General features: G+C 46.4%; 1 protein-coding gene across 2 annotated transcripts in view; it reads right to left on the bottom strand.

Annotated features, from left to right (window-relative positions):
• The window catches only part of MDGA2 (MAM domain containing glycosylphosphatidylinositol anchor 2), a gene marked incomplete at both ends in the record, with an annotated part of 324,685 nt that overhangs the window by 221,791 nt on the left and 80,121 nt on the right, over positions 1 to 22,773 (bottom strand). The window lies entirely within an intron of this gene.

Below are 22,773 nucleotides of genomic sequence, written 5' to 3'. Positions count from 1 at the left end.
TCCCAAGGATATCTCCTGGCTGTATGATTATCTTTATTTCTGAAACATGAAACTCCCAATTTTAATATTTTTCAGAGCGTGGATCAATAGAAGAAAGCTGAGTTCCTGTTACAGCCCTGCTGCCAAATGAAATGACAAATGCTAAGCAGCAGAAGAGTGAAATTATAATTCTGCAAAGTTTTGAAGGCCCGGCATTTCACCCTCTCCTCGCCCGTGTGCTGCTCCTGCTTGGTAAAGGTGGACTAACGCTGGTGCCCTAACCAAACCCTGAAGACACCCACAGAAAGCCAGAGAGCAGAGCAAGCACCAACCCAGAACGACGATGCCACGAGCCATCAGTGGCAGGGCTTCTCCCCAGTGCCCATACACCAGCTGCATGCCCCTGCCATGAAAACCAACTGTGTGCTTTTCCACCCACGTTCCTGGCCCTGTTCAACCCCTTGGCAGACCAACCACATACACATCCCCACCACTGTGCCCCTTGCAACCCCCACCACTGGGTACAAACTCCGCATGTGGTCCCTGACACCCACGGCAGGCACACATGGGACCCCGGGGATGCATCGCTCTGGCATCCCACCAAACCCCCGTTGGCATAATCCCACCTAGGCTTGATGCAAGACTGCTGATAACTCCAATCTCTGACCCTCGCTCTCCAGAAGCTGAGGAAAATGAGACTCGGGCCAAGGATGCTGAACAACACAGTGTCAGGTCAACTCCAGAACATTTCAGGCCGTTATGACTAAGCCTGATATTCCCAGCTACCTCACATTGCTCCCGTCCATCTCAGTCTACCTCAGTTAGATCATTTTTCGGTAGCTTGGCCTAGGCTAACCTTTTCGGCATTTCCGTAACCTGTCCTCCCTGCAGAGCACAGGCACAAGCAGAAGAGTTTTTGCAGGCAATGGACGGGTGCTTTCCACTCCACGGCTGTGCTCCCCAGTCCATGGGCACATGGCGACAGCTCCAGAAGGCTGCAGACCAGCACAGACCCAGCCTGGGGGGACCGCAGAGCTCACCCAGCATGGGAGCAGAAAGCTTCTCCCTGCTCCTGGTCACCCACCAGACGTTAGAGCCTCCCTCTGCTCAGTCCCATGTGCCATTCTCTGACCTTAAAATACTTTTCTGAGTCTAAATTTATTTTCCTAGATAGAGCAGCAGCACTGATGCCCAGCAGTTGGCAGTTTTCCCTGTGCCAGGAGAGCTGCTCCCACTCCACGGGCCTCGAGCAGTTGTAACGAGGGATTGTGCTTCAGAGCCTACTGCAGAGCCAGCACCAGCTGCATCCCATGCCCCGGGACGTGGAACATCCTCCTCGTCCTGCAACACACAGCCATGGCACAACACAGCCGTGGTCCACACCGGGGGCTTTTACTATCTCCCACAACAAAAATCGTAAAATACTGAAACGCGGAAGCAGAGCCATGAGCAGAAAGGTAAAACAAGGTTCAGCACAGATCATGAGACTTGTGATAAAATTAGAAGAGTCAGCAACATTATGCCAACATCCTGCTGCCTTTTAAATTCATATTACATTAATATTACATTTTAATTCATATTATATTTATATTACTTCAAATTACATTTGGAGCATCCTTCGTTTTAGTGTCTGTGCCACTGCTCCATATCCATTAGGATATCCATATGCATTGGGAAGGCAATATAGACCCCCCAAAAATATCCCCCTGGGTATGACTATAGCAAAAGGATACCTTTATTTAAGAAGAGATCAAATGAATAAAGGAAAAATCAAAAATATTCGTACTTCTTTAAGTTTTAATGTCCTATGGTTCAGAACACACTGCGCCGCTGTGAAATGTCACCTTCCTCTCTGCCACGGGAATATTCATTACAGCTGCTTCTGAAATATGCCTCCAAGGATTTAATACCAGACGAGACATTAAAGTAATATATACTTGGCATTTATTTTGTTTGTGGCATTTTAGGAGAATTTGTCTTGTGATTATACACAGTAAATATTGCATGGAGGAATCCATCACGCCGCTGTCCTGGCGCTACGTGCGCACGACGCAGAGCCGAGCGGGAGGTGGGAAGGAGAAGCTGAACGACCAAACCAAGAACATCCCCTTCCTTTTCCTGAAAATAAGTTGTGTGGCACCAAGAGAGTTCTTCTTCCAAATGAAAAATGGTGCCAATCTGACCTTTCTCCACATCTCATTATACATTGATGTTGGGTAGGTCCCCATTAGTGGCTGCTCTTTTCCAGTGATTTCAATTTCTTCCCCCTCTCTGTCTCCTGCACACACTTACACGCCTACACAAGCAATTTGGTTTCAACTTGCAACAGGTTCCCCAGACAGTAAAGAACCAGGAAAAAAAAAGTGTCATAAAATTTCTGTGAAGACAAAATTAGAAACTCCCAAAGTTGAATTCATACACAGGTTTCTAGATACATTTAATATAATAATAATAAAAAAGGACAAAGCAGGTGCTGTGAGAAATGTTGGCTCAGCCAACTTTCACCTGAAACATGCAGAATAAAATTTATTTTCTGAATAAGTGTTGGCAAGTAGAAAAGAGTTTTTCTAACCAAGCAAATAAAAAGTGAGAGCTAGCAAAATGCTCAGAAAGGAGATGCTTCGTGCCTGGCAGCACATTTGTGTAGCTGTGGCGCAAATAAGAGACCTCGGATGACCGCAGTGCCCCCGCCCACTTTTTTGTTCAATGTGCTAGCACCTCTCCTGACCTTAATCACAAAATTTTCAATAATTTCCTGGAGAAGCTCAACTGCTGGAATTTTATTAATAAATGATTATCGCGGCACATATTGGAAAATATTGTTTTAATCTCAGACCTCACCGGCAGGAAACAGGACCATCCCCTGCGGTGAGGTGAATCCAAGAGACATTACAGCACTGTCTCAGGGAGCCCCCAAATTGCTGCTTTGCTGGAAGCTGGGGGTCTCTGGGAGCCCACCGGTGGTGGCTGAACACTGATCCAGAGGGCTCTAGGTCTGCTTGCCTTCATTCACTTTGCATTGTTTGCTTTCCCACCCTTGAGGATGCATTTCCCTCCAGGCTCCCTGTGCCACTTTCCTTCCCGGTCTTTCAGCAAGGAGCAGAAAGTGAAGCCTTTCTCCTCCTCCTTTTTCATGTGCTCCCAAGCACTTCCATGTTTTGGTGAGTTATGGATTCATCCTGGATCTACAAAGCTGGACATGCACGCACCAAACCAAGAGCAACAAAGACACGGCAGAGACCCCTGCAGGAGTTTGTCCCTGCACATCCCCAGCACAAAGCAGGGCACTGCCAGCTTCAGGTGGCCTGAGGCAGCTCGTGGCCATGAGCAGCACAGCAGAGCATGCTTGCTCATGGGGTGCAACAAATTACTATGATTCCAAATCATGTTACATAGGAAAGAAAGCTTTAAAGGAGACAGAGATCTTAGCCCGTATTCATGTCTGGAGAATTACCATGGCCTTATCCCCATCCAGAGCATAGCCAGTGTTGCAGAAACAGATACCAACAGACAGAGACCATATGGCAGAGACCATAAGTTTTTAATACTTGCCCACCAGGAGGAACAATAAACAGCACTGTAATGAGTTGTAAGGGGAAAAAAATCTATCTGCTCCTAGAAACAGCATTATGGTTCCCCTAACTCAATAGATAGTCTGCTGATAAGCTTTGTAGTGTCAAAATTAGGTCAGTCTGTGACAGTAGTGTTGGGAAGCGGCAGGGTGATTTAATTAGCTCAGAGCCTTCTGATGGTAGTGCTATCAATCAAGAAGGCTTCCTGAACTTTGGAAATGTGGTTTAAGTCGCAGAGATATGGGCAAATATCAAGCAACATGGCAAAAACAGTCCAATCCAGGAGAAGAAAAAAAAAAAAAAAAAGTGGGCTTCATCCTTCTCTTACAAGCCTGATGAGCAAGGACAGATCAGGGCCAGCTCAGCAACAGGACACACATGACAGATGCTACCACATGTATTAAGGTGGGTAGGAAGTATTTTGTACTGACAGACACATCTTTTCAAACTATCAACATCTCTCTGCTATTGTTTTTCTACTAAGGGCACTGTAGGTGATACATGGCCATAAAGCTATTAGAAAATACTAAAGAAATGATATTTAAGCACAATGCAGAGCAGGCCAGGAACATCACAGCCAATTTCATATGCCCCTTAGTGGAGCACGGCCCCGCACAGGGCAGCACCACGCAGGCAGCCTCTAGCAGAAGGCTTCCTGCATTAGGTACCTGGCCTTCATCTCAGCTGGGACCCGAAATGAAGAATGCAGTTGATGCCCTGAATATTTATTTAATAAAAGTGAGGTGTCTAACATTTCCCACAAAGAGTACTACACTTCCTAAAAATAGAAAAAAGCTGGTCCAATAATAAACTGATCAGCCAAGTGAGTATCACCAAACCTCCAGCTGGAAAAGGACGCGTCAAGTCCCATGCTACCTGTGGTAATACACTCCAGACTCTGCACTGACGAGAACTGTTGCCACAGGGCAGTACATTCATCATGGTAATACCACTGAGATTCCCAGTCATTTTATTTGCAATTAGCAAAATTAAGAGCTGATATGGGTATTGGAAAACTCAATTTTGAGAGTTGTGAACATCTGCAGTTACTTTAAATCTTCTTTCTAAAAATAAAAATAAAAAATTATTTCCTCCTTATTATGCTGCAGAACTGCATGAAATTCACTGGGGACTTCACTTGGTTAATTTCTTGTTAATTGGTTTTGCGTGGAAAGGCTCATGATGCAAGGCACCGCTGCAAACCCATGGGCAGGATAACCAAATTACACCCAGGCACATCGAGGGCTGACAAAACAGCAGCTCATACTGGGGGACTACTGCTGTCCCCGATGCTCTGCAGGACATCCTCTGCACGTAGACAGTGATTATCCAACATCCCGGCTCTGGAGCACACCCAGATCTCCAGCAAGTTCTGCACCCACGCAGGGATGTGGCTGCCTGGATCCTGCTGTAGGACTGGGATAAATACTTTCCTGGAGGGGGTAAAGCAGATTAGTCGTGATAAATAGACTTTTCTAACAGAATCATTATGGGTTTCCTCTTTCACATGTATCATCTTTAATTACATTTTAAGTAATCCTGCAAGTTCCACAAATCATGAAGAACTTCTCATTGCTAGGACTGAAGTAAATAATTAAGAGCTGCTGATTAAAGGACCTGAGTTCAGATATTGCTCAGAGTCGAATTCTCTCACTGTTGTTTTCCAACAAGGTCTCAACCAAATCTGTTTAGGGAAGTGGAACTGCTCACCAGCAAGTAACTGGGGCCAGAGATACTTAAATTTGGGATGAACGGTAGCACTGAGGCACTCCATGCCTTGCAGCGTCCCCAAAGCAGATGGTTTCATCTCACTGGTGCTGCTTCAGCCTTCAGCAAATCATGGAATCACAAATACGGAGCATTCTGTGCAAAAAATCTTTTAATGCAAGCTTTCTGTGAAGCTCAGAGAAGGGCATCATTCCTGAAAAGCGTAATGGAGCTCTGCCCATCCAACAACTAATTCTTGCCCAGCGTTTATTTGACTCTAAACATTTATTTATGATTTTTGCAGATTGTCCTGGAATATCAGAGAAGAAAACGTTTCTCCTGATGTCACCACATCTCCTGCAGTAACTCTGCCTCCTTTTAGCTGAGCGGAGCCATCAGGCAGCCACCCCCACGGCACCATCACTGCAGGAGCACCGGGCTGTGCCGCCTGCGCGGCGGTTACCGCGGGGTCACAACCATGCGTCTCTGCGAAGGCGAAGAATTAAGAATAATTTCCTCCACGCTCTTGCAGGAACTCATCTCCTGCCTGACCTCTCGCTCCTTCTGTCGCCCCTCGAGGGGTCAGCTAATTCAATCCCAGCAGCTGGACTGCTCTTCTCCACGCTGCCGAGCTTCGTGGAGCCTGCCTGCCAGACTCTTCTCCCACAAGTCTGAGGACAACGTTGGCAGCTCTGCTTCGGCCAGGCTGCACATGGGATGTACTCATGGCAGCAGTCTCTCTCTCTCTCTCTCTCTTTCTCTCTCTCTCTTCAGCTTGGAAATAAAAACTGAGTTGCTTGAGTGCCAGAGCTAAGAATGCATCCCACTGTCACAGGGCTTCCAGACTGGATTTCTGAGGAGTTTCTTTGGGTTGTTTTGTTTTCAAACTGGGTCCTGGCTGCAAATAAAATGTCATCGAGACACGCTGCCTTCTAGTTCTCACTGCTGCTTGACTCCCTTAAACCGGCAATTAAAGTTCATCACAATAGCCACTTTTCCTACATCACATTCCACTCTATGTTAAAGTAGTGGCCCCTGGCATTTGTTATCTCTTATTTCCCAGCCTTTTATTCCGGCACGCTCAGAGGAGGACACCTCCACCACGTCTCGGTTAGCTCACACCATGCCAGGTGGACTCCATCCTTTGTTCACAAAAGTGGCATCTCTCCAAGACTGCACTCATTTGGGGGGAACCGAGAAGACAAATGTGGAGGGAAACCTTCCTATACTCAGTCCTCCTCCCTGCTTTGCTTCTTGAGCAGTTTGCAACCTACAGATTTCAAGCGGTGGGTTCAATGAATCTTCCAAAATAAGAAAAAAAAAAAAAAAAGAATGATCTGCAAGTGACGGGCTTAATTGAAGCAACACTTTGTTGTTCCTGGCATCACAAAACAGATGATATTGCCAGACCTGTTTCAACAGTACTATCATCTAGCAGTAAACATGTCTTACTTATTGCTGCATACTCAGAACAACCAATATGTTGACTTTACCCAACGTGAATAGTACATACACATGATAATTAAATGTATTAAAAATCACCTCTTAAAGATGAATCCTGAATACTTATATTTGTATACTTTGAAACATCTTTCAGCAATGTCTTTCTAACCAGGAAAACTCTGGTAGGACAGTTTGTGAGAAACATCACGACAGAAATGGAGTCCTAAAGAAACTGCACTGTGTACAGGGCTACAGAAAATAACCACGGGTCCCAAAACAACGCAGAATCACAGAATCATTTAGGTTGGAAGAGACCTCCAACATTGCCTAGTCCAACCTCTGACCTAACAGTAACCAGTCCTCCACTAAACCATATCACCAACATGGCAAAGGCTGCATTCCAGTTCGGAAACTGGAAGTTTCATTAAGCTGAGGTTGTGATAATTCCTGCAGTTACAGGCAGGAGGGGATCAGGAGCATAGGCTGGAGCTTTAGGCAGGCACCAGACCTTGCCAAGAACCAAGAATGATCAAAGGAGGTCAACTCTGGACCTTCCTCCCATCATCCACGTTCTCTCCCCTACCCTGCTGTATCAGCCCAAGCTTCATTTGCTGCTGGTACAGGCCAGCAGGGAATTAGCCAGCCTCCATCTCCCACCTCCCCTGCAGCCAGAGCAGTGAGGGAAGCAAGATCCGTGCTCTCTGGGGCACAGAGGTGCCTGGACCTATTAATCTCACAGTGCCACACACTCACAATGTGCTGCTCAAAGCCGTGTCGAGGTCCGTAGCACAGACCATCTGTAACAGGCCATTTGCTGATGAACCAACGGAGCACAACCAAGCAGAACAAGGCTGGGGCTCGCTTCCAGTAAGAACATTAAAATGCCTTTCCCCAGGTCTGTGCTTTGACTTAACGCTAAGTCTTGGCAGCCCAAAAATCGCTGGCTCCTCCGCGGGCCTGTACGGACCTCCAGGAGCAGGTCCTCCGAGCGCGGGTGGAAGAGCTCCAAGCCCCGGGTTCCCTGGAGCCAGCTCAGGCTGGAGCTCATCCCATCCTGGCTTGCCACCAGCAAACAGCTTGGCAGCAGCGGCACTTGGCAGAGTGATGCCGAGCCAGCACATGGCCAGCCAGGGCACCTCACCGGCAGGACTCCTCCACCGGTAGGTGGGTGGTGTGATAAGAACGGAAAGATTTCAGTGGCACGGAGCACAGCTTGACCTCAAAGACACGGGATGGGGATTGTGCGGGAGCTGCTGGGTGCTTCAACCAGCTGTGGGGAAGGGACAGCCCGGGAGGACTGGCTGAGGGAGGCATCAATCCGTCTGGGCCCAGCTGAATACAGCCAGCCTGCCTTGGGATGGGGCAACCACGGCTCCTCGGGACAGCCTAGGCCTCACTGCCCTCTGAGGGAAGGATTTCTTCCTTACTTCTAATCTAAATCTCCCCTCTTTTAGTTTAAAACCATTACTCCTTGTCCTATCTCTATACTCCCTGACAAACGTGGTCCCTTGCCTCCCCTAAAAGCCATGCACAATGCTTGAGCAGTCAACCTTGGCAAAAGGAATAGAAATACTGCTGTGGATGCCCCAAACCAGAGGGATGTGCTGCAGGTGCCACCAACCCTATGTGACTGCCTAAAGCAGGGATCACATTTCCCCAAAGAGAGCCCGTCCTGGTTTGGCTCAGCCCTGCTGTCAGGATGAACATTCCCCTAAAGGCACCACGGGCCTCAGCAAGGGCTTCACTGACTGAAGAGACAGTTTAATATTAAAGAGGAACGTGAAAACACACAACCTTAACATGAACGCAAACAAAAAAAATGCCACTCTGTAGCACTAAGCAAGAGTAAACAGCTTTTAAACAACAATTTGCATTTCTTGTGAGATAGCACAAATCTGTCCCAGCGAGCAGCAGCTACCAAGACAACACATCTCCTTTCAGGAGGAGAAATATGACTTCTCAAATTAAAATGGTGTTTCCTGTACTTCAATGTCTCACACCTAGCTTTCACATCTTTGTTTTGAAACACTGGGTGTAGGAGTAACAGCTGAATGACGGGAATATGTTCCATTATATAAAGCCAGAAACCTATTACACCAGGTTTTATATATTCTAGGAACTACTGCAACTTGTGTCATTCCTTTTAGCTTCAGTAAGGAAAGAGGAATGTGGTTTAAAAAAATATAGATGGTGTAAGAGGCCAGAAAGTGACTCATTTTTCTATTACCTCCTGTGCTCCAGGAGCTCCCCAGTGCCCGAGCGCAGCAAGCCCAGGAGCTCGCGGTGCTACCTGACCATCAGCAACCCCCACCAAAGGCACCAGCTCCTGAAATGGCCTGGAGGGGACATCTCAAGTGGTAGTTTCTGCTGGTGGGACTTCTGGAAATGTTTCTTATTGAGTACTTCTCATTGGACAGAAAATGCCCATCTCTGCTTTGCCCAGGGAGCACCTCAATGCCAGCAAAAAGACAGCGGAGCTCTGTGCATGCTCGTGTCGTGTGTGCAGCTCAGTGCAGCCCTGGTATAACACACTAAGCAAAAACATGTATTTTTATAACAATGATTTTCAGGAAATCCACATACACAGAGCTTAGCAGCCGCTGCCTCACTCTCTATTTCACCTGTGTGCTTCGTTGTGAGGCTCTGTTTGCTCTGAACTGATCCATGCCCATTTCACTGTTGAGCTGCACGAGCTGGGTGCCAGATTGCCTACCCAGGAGCAGGCTGAGCTCAAGGGACTAGAAGCAGCAGCACAGACTTTTCCTGGAGGGAACAAAGCACAGCCTCACTCCTGACCAACCTGATCTTTCAGCTTCCCTGAGAGAGGGGACAGAGCTTCCCCAAGGCAAAGTAAGAAAACCTGACAGCAGGAGCAGGATTAAAATGCTTCTGGGGGACGCAAAATAGGAGCAGGTGGGAGAAAACAACGTGCATGTGGCGAGGAGAAATCCAGCAGGTGAGCCATGTGCTGCAGTTCTCATCTGCTGAACAATCTCCAAAGGGTGTTTAAAATTAGTGACAGCTCTGAGAAGGGAGTGCAGATGGGCACGTCGGTGCGATGGCCCTCAGCGAGATTTTGTCACCGAGAGTTCACAGCCTCCACCTTCTGCACTCCAGTGATGGCATTGGGGTTTCCTTGGAAGACAAGCACAGAAGGGGGGAAGAGCACATTTAACACACGGCAGCTCGCCAGAGGGCTGGCACCTGCCTTGGGACACTGAGTCAGCCAGGCACAGCTCCCTTGGGCCAAGGACCCACCACCACCAGCCACTTCAGGGCCAATGCATTCACCCAGTCCCCACAGGTCACCCATTCAGTACCAACCCCATGTAGCATTTAACACATCAGTAACAGCCACTTCAATCCCTTCAGGTTGGACAAGGCGATTTCCCCTTGTATGCCCACCCCCGTGGGGCCCTGGCATGGCGAGCAGCACTGGGGCCCTGCCAGCCCTGAGCCTCATCTTCCCAGGGAGAAAATGTGGAGCCCTGAGCTGTGACTGCTCGGGAGCCTTTCCAGGCAGCCCAGGGACAATCCTGTCTCCTCACAGCACAGAGCAGCGTGGTTCCAAATTTCAGCCTAAGCACACCACCAGCCCAGGCAAGGGGCAGTGAGAGAGCACCCACTCTCCCTCCCTCCTTTCAGCTGCACAGGCACAAAGGACAGATGCAGAGAAGTGCTTGAAATAGAGGGGCCGAGTTCCCCAGATGCTGTTTGACACTTGTCATTTTCTGTCTAAGATGACAGCAGCTCAGGACCATCGGACCCACCATGAGCCTGCACGGAGGAGCTGCAAAGAATTAAGGAGCAGATGTTTAAAGCAGACCAGTTTGCAGCGGCTTGTCCCCCAGGGCCAAGCTCTGACTAAAGCTCTCCTGGTACTGGGGGATTTCCAACATCTCAGTCCATCAGTCCCTGCTTCCTCAGCCTCGTGGTTCGTTGTGTCTGATCCTCTCCCAGCAGAAGCCCAGTCAGGGCACTCCTCTCAGCCCAGCCACCCCTGCACAAGATGTAGCAATGTCTGAGGCTGCTGCTCCATCAAATGTGCTTCAAACTGGACAGCACTTCACATACTAACTGGAATTTGGATTTACAGACAGACCTGCAGAAACAGAAGGTCTCCTTTCCTCGGGAAGCCCAGCTAATAGCTCACTACTGAAGTCCCACTGAACATGCAACTTGTTCCCAGAGTTAAGTCAGCACTTCGGTGTCAGCCTTTCTGATTTATTTCAATAAAAGTCAATGAATGATCAACAAATCAATAAAAATTAATGAAGAAAATTATTAAGCTCCCACCTTGGTGCTCATGCAACATTAGGTTGCATGTTATTGTTTATATGATTTACCCGTCCCTGTTCGGTGGCTGATGACATCTCCGATTTTATTAACAGAGCGCAATTAGCCATTAAGTTTCATTACGGAACTGCTCCTTTCATGCAAAATTTGCGTGAGCCTGTTAAAGCATTTAGAGTGGGAAATGTATCTCATTTCTCCCAGCCAAAATTAATCACCGGTGCTGAGCTGCTCAGACTGTTACACAACCCTGCCAGTAGCAGCAGTGCCTTCCTGCAGCGCCACATCCACTGCCTCCATCTCGCAGCGACTTGCAGGGGGCCGAGCTTGGTTCAGGGGAGCCCCCAGCCATTGCACTGCATGGGCATTTGCAGATGAATGAAAGCAAAACGTTATCAGGCAGAAGAGCTCGGCTCTACTTCAGTCAGCGCAGGCTCAGCGCAGTGAAACTACAGCATCAGGGCTCAGGCAATAGGAATAAAAGCAGGGAGATAAGGCAAAGACAAGGATATTCCTTGCAGCCTCCGTATTGTCAGTAATACCCTCTGCCACATTGGGGATGTGGCTTTCCTGTACGTTACAGACCTAAACGCTCAATTTTTTTTGAGTGTTTCTCAATTTTTTAAAGCTTTAATTCTACGGTCTGTAATGAGCTGTAATGCAGCCGACATCGCACAAATCGGACTGCTCATCCCCTTAGGACTCACTGTCACTAAAGGTCTTGGCCCAAGAGCATTTTAGATTATTTGCAAAAGATATTTGAAGATATAATTCATAAAAATTACTAGAAAGTTACTCATGAACTCTTAGTTTTAAGTACCAAAACATCACAACAAACTCAAACACTTTCTCTGCAGTAAGCCTGAAATTTATGCTTTTACCCATTCCTGCACCTTAAAAGAACAAAACCAAACAGTTTAAAAACTCCTTTTACAGCTGAGCTCTGCTGAGCAGCATGCGGCAACGCCCCCGTCCTTTATGAACAGAGGGAAGTCAGCATCAGCCCTCACCACAGACTGCGTCTGCAAATCCTGCGAGCAGTCCCCTCCCCAGCTTCATTTCAGTTCATACGGAAAAAGGACATTTTCCGTTTATTTCATGAGGTCGTCTACTTGTGGCACCAGATGTCTGATAGATGCAGCCCAAGCAGAGTGACGGATCCTATAATGGGTGAAGCTGAGTAACTTCTCCATGCCTCGCGGGTGTGGGTTTCTTAAGAGGAAAAATATATCTGCTGCATATGCTGTCACTGTGCAGTTGTGTTTATTCTGCTTTAAAAATCTTTGCAGTCACTCTGATGACAAGTTTAGATGCGGAAAGCAAAAAAAAAAAAGAAACTGAGATGCAGGATTTAGGGTTTCTGAGGACAGGACTCATGTTTGAGCTGATGAGCAACAAAGGTCAACAAGTGGCAGCCAGGAGCTGTGTGCCTAATGGGGAATAGAGCAGATGGATGCAGGAGGCAGGGAAATGGCAGAAAAAACAAAAGCTTTCTAAACTTTCCTTCCTTCATCGAATCAAAAGTTTTGAATTCACTTTGAAATCCAGAACACTGCGATTAACCTTACACTTTGTCAGCTTACTGATTTTTTCCCCTCCTTCAGGCCATCAAAACATTTTTAACTTTTTATTTAGAACTTAAAACATTTACAGCAAATGAGTTATGGGTAAGCAGCAGCATCTTTCCAGGGTTTCTGTGTGGACAGAGACCTGGAGCTAGCAGTGTGGGAGCGAATCCCTCTGAGGAGGCCAGCACTGCAACAGCCGCAGGGAAACCTGAAGGCTTCTCCAGATCTCCAGCCCAGTCCCTCCTCTTGCTGTCTAAATACAGAAGGCATCCTTTATGTTTTGATATCAAAGTGGATCTTATCACCATAAAACCATTTCCAGAGTCAAGTACCAATTGATATCTGCATGTGAAACTTCCTGGTGGAATCAGATTCTGGTGACAGGCACGGTAGTTTCCATCACATCTCTCTCCTTGCATCTATCACAAAGTCTTTTCGTGTGAACGAGGCCTTGGTTAAAAGGGTTTACACTAGTTCTTTTTGCATATTTCCCCAGGCAAAGCAATAAATTCTGGTTGCAGACACAACTTCAATGCACAGGCAGTGGAAAAGGTTCACAGAAGAAGTGTGAAGCTGCAGCAGATGAGTTCTGCAGGGCCCTGCTTTGGGGACGGCATCCTCAGCTGGAGGAACTCAGCAGAACCAGAGCAACCTGGCTGGGAGTGCTTTGATTTACAGCAGCTGACAATCTTGCCCTTAGACTGTGGCTGTGATCTCAGAAAACAAAATGTTTGAGAAATACAAGATGAAAATGGAAAAGAAAAAAAAAAAGTATAAGCAGATTTCTTCAAAACTATTAGATTATTGGCTCTTTAAATGCACTCCTAATTAGTGTATCATAAGCTGTCCTTAATACATTTCTCAGCACAGTGAACTGTCAGATTATATGGACTCCTGGAATCTGAAATTAATTGGAAGAGCTAAAGATAGTGCTCAGTAATGAAAATATCCACATATGCTTTAAAATGTTTGTAATAAAAAATAATGATCGCATACATTCTTCTTCGAACTTAAAAAAAAAAAAAAAAAACGAATATGGCAGCCTAATATCCTCCTCATTATCTAGGTCCTCGTAAGTCATGAAACCATTTCATAGCTTTATATCTTAAATTATAGCCGATTTCCTGAGCGTCTGTCTGATGTTAAGAACAAGATCCAAAGGGCTGCACATCTCACCGCACACACGCGAGCACCCAGCCTACACAGACGGCTGCAAACGTAAAGCAAGGTTTAAAACATCGCTCGAGGAACATTGAAGGCTTTGATCAAGTGATGTTCAGCCACGGTGTGAAATAATGCATCAAAGGGTGCTGCTGCCCCACTGGGGGAGCCACCAGTGGGTGGCAAATGGGGATGCCCTGGAAGGTTATGCCTTGCATGGAGCTGCAATGGGGGCAAACAATAAGGGGGGCTGTGGGGTTTGCTTCCCTTGGGAGCAACGCCAAGGTCTCTCTGAGGATGAAAGGCTTGGGGTCGGCTGGGTAAGGAGCAGGGGAACCTTGTGTAATGAAACCAGGGATTTCCATACCCCAACTCTTCTCTGGGAGACAAGACCTTAAGAATCCAAATATCCTATCAAGCTTAAGTTGATTTGGTACCAAGCCTAGAAATGAAACCCATGGCAAAGGCAGCCAGAGTTCATAATTTTCCTGGCATACTTTCTGCAGTGGGGAGAGGCAGACACCCTTCGGACAGTGCTGCTCAGGGGGACAGGGAGGGCCAGAGACCCCCACCGTGACACGGGGCCTGTGGATGCCTCCAGAACACAGTGCTCCAAAAGCACACCCAACCAAGATCCACAGAACCATCATCCACTCTGGTTCCTTCATCTCCTCACTACTATTGCTTTATGCATCACCACTGGCAACTATTGGAGTTCCTCATAAAACTGAGGAAACCTTAGGAGACTGAATACGCATCTATCCCCCCACACTGTGCATATACTAATGTGAAATGACTCCTTCTTGCACTGGATGCCCCCACTCAAGGCCCAAGCAAACCCAGAGAAACAAAATGAGATCCTTGCCCCCGTTCTTCTGGGAGAAGCTCAGAAGAAGAGAAGCTTCCCCAGCTCGGAAGTTGCTTATGTAAGTAGGGAAGATCAAAGAGTTCTGCTGACAAAGAGGCCAAGGGGAAAAAAAAAAAAAAAAAAAAAAAGGGAAAAAAAGCCTTTTTGGTTTATTTTAAATGAAATTTGAGCTGAAAAGATTCAGCTCTAGCAGCAAACTTGTGTTTAGCAGAATTTTTTGCCCACATTAACAGCAAAAAAACTAAGTCAACAAAGTTTTTGTTTTTTGTTTTGATAAACGTCTCCTGACCATTTTATTTGCACACGCACACAGAGCAGGGATGAAGCACTAGTTTGGAATTACTGTAAGGGTCAGACAATACAACATACCCTATTTTAAATTCCCTAGTAATAGGGGACTTGCTTTTTCATGATTTACAGTGGAAATAAACACCAACGAAGTAAAACTAGCATAAACAGGAAGGAAATGCAGCCTTGTACGTGCAGTATAAGCATCAGGACAAAGTCCCTGATCACCTGGCCCACAAGCACATTCCCATCAGACTCCAGTGAGGTCTCAGCTTATGGCAATAGGATGCTCGGCCTGCCCCACCTGCAAACCCCTCTGTGTGTCCTCACAGCCTGATTGCAGTTGCAGATCACACCACAAACTAATGGTTTTCCTGGTATTCAGGTGAGACCTGACAGAGCAGGAGGTGGTTGTTCTTCTAAAGCACGTTGCAGGGTCCCCACAGAGACATCCCCCAGCAGTCGGCCCTAGCAGGACAAGGCCACAGCTGCTCCTGCCCCGCACCACATCTGGGAGCTGCTCACTATCTGTGGCTTCAGGGAAGAAGCTCCTCAAAACCTGTCCAAAGCAAGATGGGAAAGCGACTGCTTCCAGTCCTCAACTTCTGGCTCACAGCTTTTATGAACCTTCTATAAAATGAAAATAAAGGCTTTGGAAAGTGCTCCGTATTCTAACGAGACCATTAATCAGATGGAAAGAAGAAGGGACAGGAAGAGGCATTGACTTTTAAGCTGTACCGAGCAACTACGCAACTACAACCACACTTCAATAGTTTATCTGAAGTCAACTCTGAATCAATTAAGCTAAACTAAATGAAGTTGTTCTTAAAATAAAAATTAAAAAAAAAAAAAAAAGTTGTCCAGACTGACATCTGCTGCAAAGCAGCAGCTCAGATTCTAGAAGATGTATTTCTGATGCAGAAGCTTCCTACATCACATAGCACTGTTACATAAGGGATTCCCAAGCTCAAATTGGCAGTGCCTGGGAAGCTCAGATCATGAAACCACCCAGAACTGAGGGGCCGATGGAGGTGGTCCTGCAGTCTCTGCTCTCCCACAGGACCTGCAACAGCTAAAGCCTGGGATGTACAGGCCCGGTTCTGTTCCAGGGGGGGCTGAAAGGCAGAACCAAGGTGACACAAAGCCTCCAAACTAGCCAGAGCAGCTGGAAACACAGCCATCAAGCCATGGGTTGTTTAACTGCAGCTTCTGCACATCAGCCGAAGTGATGCAGACAACCTGCCTTCGTTCCTGCCGGCAGCCGCCTCTCCAAAGGAATGCTCTTTCCATGGACTTTCACCTGGGGCAACTTGTCCAGGGCTTTCTATATTAAAAGGCAGTATTGATTTTCCCAGCAATGCCGAACAATTTAATATGATGAACAAATGTGATCTCAACATGTGTTTGCCCGTGTTTCCTCCCAGAAGAAAAACCCGCCTGACATTTGCAATAAAGATGCCATTCAAAGAGCTCTCAGAAAAGCAATTCCCCTCCATCGAAGTATTAACACCAGTCCTGGGGCACCACGGGCTGGCAGGGATGTTACCCCCGCACAGTACAGAAATGACATCCCGCAGCAGGACAGCCTTGCTGGTAGTGTGGACAGAAAGAGGCAAGGCCCATCCCAAGCAGCAGCAAGGAAGACTCTCCCCCAAAAGCACTCTGCCCTCTGCTTATCCATGTGCCTGCCCCAGACAGACACCAGGGGACTCCAGGAACAGCTCAGCAGGGAGACAACTCGGTCTTTCCACTTTCTAGTGGCTGCAGGATAAGCAGCCGCTTCACAAAGGGAAGAGCCGCATCTCCATGGGTTTCTCCTGAGTTTTATTTTTCCAAGCATTACAAGGCACTGCAGAGCTGCATCCTGCTCTGCTGGGAAAGTGCCTCCTGCCTCCCACCCAAGCAAGACAGATTTCCATGGCACAGCTCTGTTCTCGGGCTGCACAAACGTGCGAATGTGGTGTCAACCTGTCCTTATGCTGTGATCTGCTCCCACTCCTGCCTTTCTTCATTTCAGTTCCCTTGGAACCAAGGGCCAATTAACAACACATGACATACAGCACAAGCATAGATCACTTCAGGACTGGAATCAGAAATATTAGGTGTTAATACAGAAAACCCTTGAGATGCTCAGATACAGTGTTTCTGTTTGTACTTATTGACAGCAGAAATTCATTCTTCCTGATAAAATACCAGATTCACTTGAGCCCATTCTCTTTCTTACAGTGTTTCCCTGATGCCCCACGTCCTTCCATCCCTCACCCTGCAATGCCGCTGTGCAGAGCCTGCTATCCGGCTGACCCTGCTCTCCAACGCTCCTTACCTTACAGAGACCATCCAACAATATGCTTTTGTGCTTCTGAGCAGTATTTCAGCCAGCATAGCCATTATTTACCTTCGTGTGTTGAAGGTTTCTTTTCTGACAGCCTTGATACTACCAGATCTGTTTATGAACCAATTCTGCGTATCTGGAAGCTGTTTGTGCCCCACCTACACCAGGCATCTAAATGCTCAAAGTCACTGCTGAAATCTACTCAACTTATCCTCAAAAACAGAGCTTCAAAAACCAGAATGGTAAAGGCGCCAGCACCAAATCCATATTTTATAAGATGACGCATAAGGATGTACAGCTTTGCATAGGCAAGACCAGTCTAGAAGATTTCTGCCCAGATACTCCGATATGAGCTGAAGCCAGATGGCACGAAATCCCTGTGGGCTGCATAATGCTAGACCATTACTGCCTTTGAGGATGAGTTAAGCAAATTTACAGGAATACAACTTAGTGTCCACCAGAGGACTTCATCTGTCTGTTACCCCTAATCTCCACAAGCTCTGGCTACAAAGTGGATGGCAGAATTTCTCACATCTCAGCTCTGCAAGGCAGAGCACTTTCTCTCTGAGAATTGCAAGGCACGTGCCTTAGCAGAAGAGCACGCCTGTGCAAGGGGCTCCTCCATGTGCAGCTCCAGGGGGTCCTGCAAAGCCTTGGTGGGACCATGAGGGCCAAGCAGCTGGGCCCCGTACCCCATGGCACGAACAGCACTGTGCTCCAGCTCCGCGCTGTGCTATGGGGGCTTCCACCCAGAGCTCAGCCCTCCCTTCCTCCTTCCACTGTGGCATCAATATTTGAGTGTTTGCCTGTCTTCAAATGACTGTGGCCCACAAAATATTTACTAGAATAGCACAAAACAGAATCCCCAGTGTCACTTGTTTATTCCACATCACTTTGAACTTGAGAAAGGGAAGCCAGAAAACATGGTTTGATATCAGAATAATGTTAAAATAAAGCAGACATGCGTATTGATAAATATTTAAATCCTTTACAAAGTTTAAAAAAGCCTTGAACTAGATTGCCTGCTCTTCACTCACATTACATGGACGGGGAACCTCACGCACTATGTAGCAATGCTCATTGCCTGACACAGTAAAGAGGATAGTTGTTAGTCATTGGTAGCATTGCAGTTTATTAGGAATATTAAACCTACAATTGCTTTGCATACTCATTGGCAATGGTCATCTGTGGGTGCTTAAACAAGAGACACATGAGGAAGACTGAGCTTTGACCAGATTCAGCATAGCAGGTCAAAAGATCCCTTAAATCTGGCCACAAACAGAAGGAAAAGAAAATTCTGAGTAAGTGAATGATGATGCTCACAACAGCTCCCTTCAGGCAGGATAGAGGAGCAGACCATGGGTGCAAGCTGCAAATGTGAGCGACTGAAATCATCTGCTTCAAACACTGAACGCCCTGCATGCTCAAGGAGAAATGAATTACCAAAATTAATCTGCAAATAATTTCAAATAAACAAACTTGTGATGACCAAAAGCTGTTTACACACAATTAGCAATCAGAGAAAGAAGAGCAAGCAGAACAGCTCTCATTAACTTCAATAGGCTCTAGATCAGGCCTTGCGAATGAGCTGGTTATTACAAAGTTAACTGCAAGAGTTATTCACCCAGCACTGTTTATGCTTTCAGACAACACGCTGATAACCCTCTCTTAGGGATCATTAGGAGGGTGGGAGGTAAACCAGGACCTCACAGAGCTCCCAAAAGCTTCGGCAGCCCCACTGCTGGTAGCACCATGGAACAGCCGGCTGCTCGGTGCCACACATCGCTGCCTTCCCTCCGAGCACTTCTCAAACCGTGCTCGTACCGGCTGCTCCAGGGAGGTGCCACCATGCACAGCTCAGGAGAAACCAGGGCTTGTATCGTGTCTGCTGTGAATTTCACCCAGAGACACGGGGTAATTCAATGAAGAAAAGCAATCAGCTTCGTACGAAAGAGTGCAAGAACAATGAATGGAGCCTTTAGTCTTTTCTGTTAAAGCTGTCACAAATACAGCGTGCTCCATAGTCAGATCACCTGCCATCGAGACAGAATGTGACATCTGTGAATGAGAGCTCAGTTGGAGTTTATTAGACAATAACAGCTGAAATGAGGCTGACGAATACAAATCTAACAGTGCTTTCTTTCTTCCTCTTAATTCATTTTGTCAGAAGGCAACCACAAGGAGAAAATGAAAGCAACACAGCTTTCAACCACCCTTTGCTCTTGCCCCTGAAGTTACTCACTGGTGGGGACCTGCGTGCAGAAATGATACTTTGCTGACCCATGAGATGCCATCCTTCCTCCCAGCCAGCTCAGAGGGAAGCCAACCAACAACATTTACTCCTTCAGAGGAGCACCTTCCTCCCACCACAAAGGTAAGTGTTGGAATTATTAAAGAAAAATAGAAATCAAAAGTTACAGATTAAATATTCACCTAAAATAAGGAAATTTCTCTTTAAGTAAATAAGAATATGTTGACTTAGTAATATTAAAGCTGCCTTTTTTTTTTTTTTTTCCTGGCAAAACCAGTAACTTTCTTTTCATGAAAGAACAGAATGAGAGTAAGGTCGCGTTATTAAAATTTAGTTGAATAACATTAATTCCTCATATTGATATATGTGCTGTAGAAAGTGGCATGGGGTGGGAAAGATGCCATCAAACTGTGAAGAATTGCTGATATATCTCCATATTTTCTTTGGGGCAATCTAGTTTGACAATGACCACACATGGTGCCTTGAAACACCACCACACACACGGTTATCGGATTCCCCACCACTGCCAAGGGGATGGATTTACTTTATGATATTCAGACTGGTGCCCCCAGTCAATGGCAGCATACCCATCTGTTTCCACATTTCTGAAACACATTTGAGCTTCCCAACCCACAGCTGAACAGGGATAGGGTTATTGCCCACAAGTACAGGAGGTAAATACCAAGAGGAATTCTCTCTACTGTGCAAGAGCAAACTATAATCAATTAGCTGGAAATTAGCTCAGGAAGCAAACGGGAAGGTCCCATCCCAGCAGGTCCTGGAATCGCATCCCAACAGCAGAAAGGGAATGGGCAGAAGAGCCAGAAGAACAGCCACCTTTGGGCTGCAGTTTGGCCCGTTGATGAAACCTGATGATGAAAAGCTGCCTGCACTGACAAGGCACTGGGTTTGGTAACTCAGCATAACAGTGGTCATCCCCTGATCCTCCCTGGGTGATACATTACTGATCGGAGCCCACCCTTCCGAGCAGCCCTCGGCGCATGCACCAAGGCGTGCCAGGGACTGGAGGGCTCGTCCTCCCCGCCTGGCACCGGCCGCAGCGGCTTGGCGCGCGCCTCTGGAGCCTCTCCCAACTCGCCTGCAGGTTACCCTAAATCAGATTTTCTGTTGTTGCTCTAATGGTCTTATTATCCATCATGGCAAGTTGAAATGCATTTTGTCGCCCTTCCAAAGGTAATTCTTATTCAACAGAAAAATTTACATCTCTTTAAAGAAGGAAAGGAATAAAGGGAAAAAACATCTAAGATGGCTGATTGCATTCACTTGGCAGGACAGAAGAGAAACACTGTTTTGACTTTTATAAACTGTCATTCCTGATTTATTTTTTTTTTTTTTTTTACTCTCTCATACATAAAACTTCCATTTCCAAAGTGTAGCACAGCTCTTATTTACTTATGCTATAGGATACTTCGCTCCCATTCCAAATCTGGACCCTGCTGTGCAATTACTTAACCGAGTTTAATCCCACTTCTCGTCGTAATCCAAACAAAACATATCTATGCACATATATAAACCTAGGAGATAATTTATCCTGGTGATCCATCACGAGAAAAGATGATAATGTTCTGAATATATTACTGAACCATAAATTCAAATTAATCACAGAGATATTTGCTTGTATGCTTAAGCACAATGCATACAATTAATTTATCGTTAAGAATTACTGAGCTAGGTTCTCTCAGCATAAATCAGGAGTAATTCCACTGACTTACAGCCTGCTCTCAGTGGCACAATGCTGCCTTGCATTTACCCATCGGTACTAAGCAGAATCTCACCTTTATGCAGACGGACATTAAGACTTGAGGTTATGGAGTCCAATTTTAATCTAATGCTTCATTAAATATTAAAAAACTGCAATATTTAGTTATTTTAATCAAAAAATATTCCTGTAGAATAGCTATTAGGCTTTTTTAATCATCAGCAATTGTACTTTTCTGAACTTTTAAGCAAAAGTACTGTTGTTGGCAAATATAGCAAGCTTTACCTCAAACAGTGCCTTCCTGCCTGCAATGGGAGGCAGTGAGCAGCATCATTCTGCACCGTGGCTGCAAAGCAGATTCCTGGAAACATTTCTTGCAAGGCTAAGCTATAAAGGGTTTACACAAAGGGAAAACGTTCTTGAAATGATTAATAGATGCAAGATTGATTATAAAGAGCTTCAAAAATTATTACCTCAGTAAACTTTACTGATATATTACTGTTTCTTGTGGGCTTTTGGTGGATGTATGAGATGAATTGTTTTTGTTTGTTTTTAATGCACATCTTACTGTATGGCATAAATTAATAGAAGTGTGAGTGAGGGCTATTAGGGGTAAAGATGCCACCCAAACTTGGGGAGGGTCAGCACCGACGGTCTCCAGGAGCTGGAAGATGTGGCCCATGAGGTCTCTGGAACAGAGATCTCGAAGCACCCAGCAGGGGCTCAGCACACTCCACACCTCATCACGCTCTGATCAGGGCAGGGTCTATAGGGGCAGCTGGCTCCGTGTTGGTGGCATCCCCTGCACCAGGGCCTGGGGTCACGTTATGGAGTCACTTCAGGGAAATTCATCACAAACACCTGGATATCAAGTGGTTGTAGCGTCTGGATGGTGATGTTATAAATGAAATCTCAAAAAGGTATAAACGGCAAGTAAACAGCACTGGGTGTGCGAGGAATCTACGCTCCACCAACACACACACACGAACATCAAACATTCAAAATGTAAAGAACATTGTTTTACATACTAAACCTGAGTATGCCTATACAATCAGAAAAGGTAACAAACAATCCTTTAAGTTCCATGACTTAACAGTCTCCATTTTCCATTCCATTTGAACAATATGTCTTGCTTTAAGTTGTCAAGCAACTCGGTCTTCAGGCCTTCGGTATCCCGTTCTTCCCGGATCGGAGAAAAGCATATCCATCTCCTTTTCAAGGCCAATAGGCCTGGGTCAAAAGGCATGTCCAGGTGCCAAAGGGATGTAACAGCAAAAGCCTTCAACAGCAGTAGCAGCAGAGGGGCCGATGGCGTAGCAGTCGGATCAGTAAAGGAGCCCACAGCTCCCTCACTGTCTGACAAGCCACACGTTTGTGATTGTGGCTCCACATGGCTCTTTAAGGCCTCAGAGACTGCTCGCCAGGTGCCGAGCAATCCCACTGCAACCTGGTCATTTTTAGTTGCAGAGTCCCACACCTTGACCTCAGTTTGGTCCCATATTTCAGGCTCATAAACTGTCCAATTGTTAATAAGGATAATGAGCTGTAAGGTTACCAGGACAGTCTTTGTTCCTAAGGACATATGATTCCC

The sequence above is a fragment of the Netta rufina genome (genome assembly GCF_964035555.1).
Source record: "Netta rufina genome assembly, chromosome: 5".
Lineage (NCBI taxonomy): Eukaryota > Metazoa > Chordata > Aves > Anseriformes > Anatidae > Netta > Netta rufina.
The sequence above is the reverse complement of the archived record's forward strand: the minus strand, read 5'-3'. Positions and strand labels throughout refer to the sequence as shown.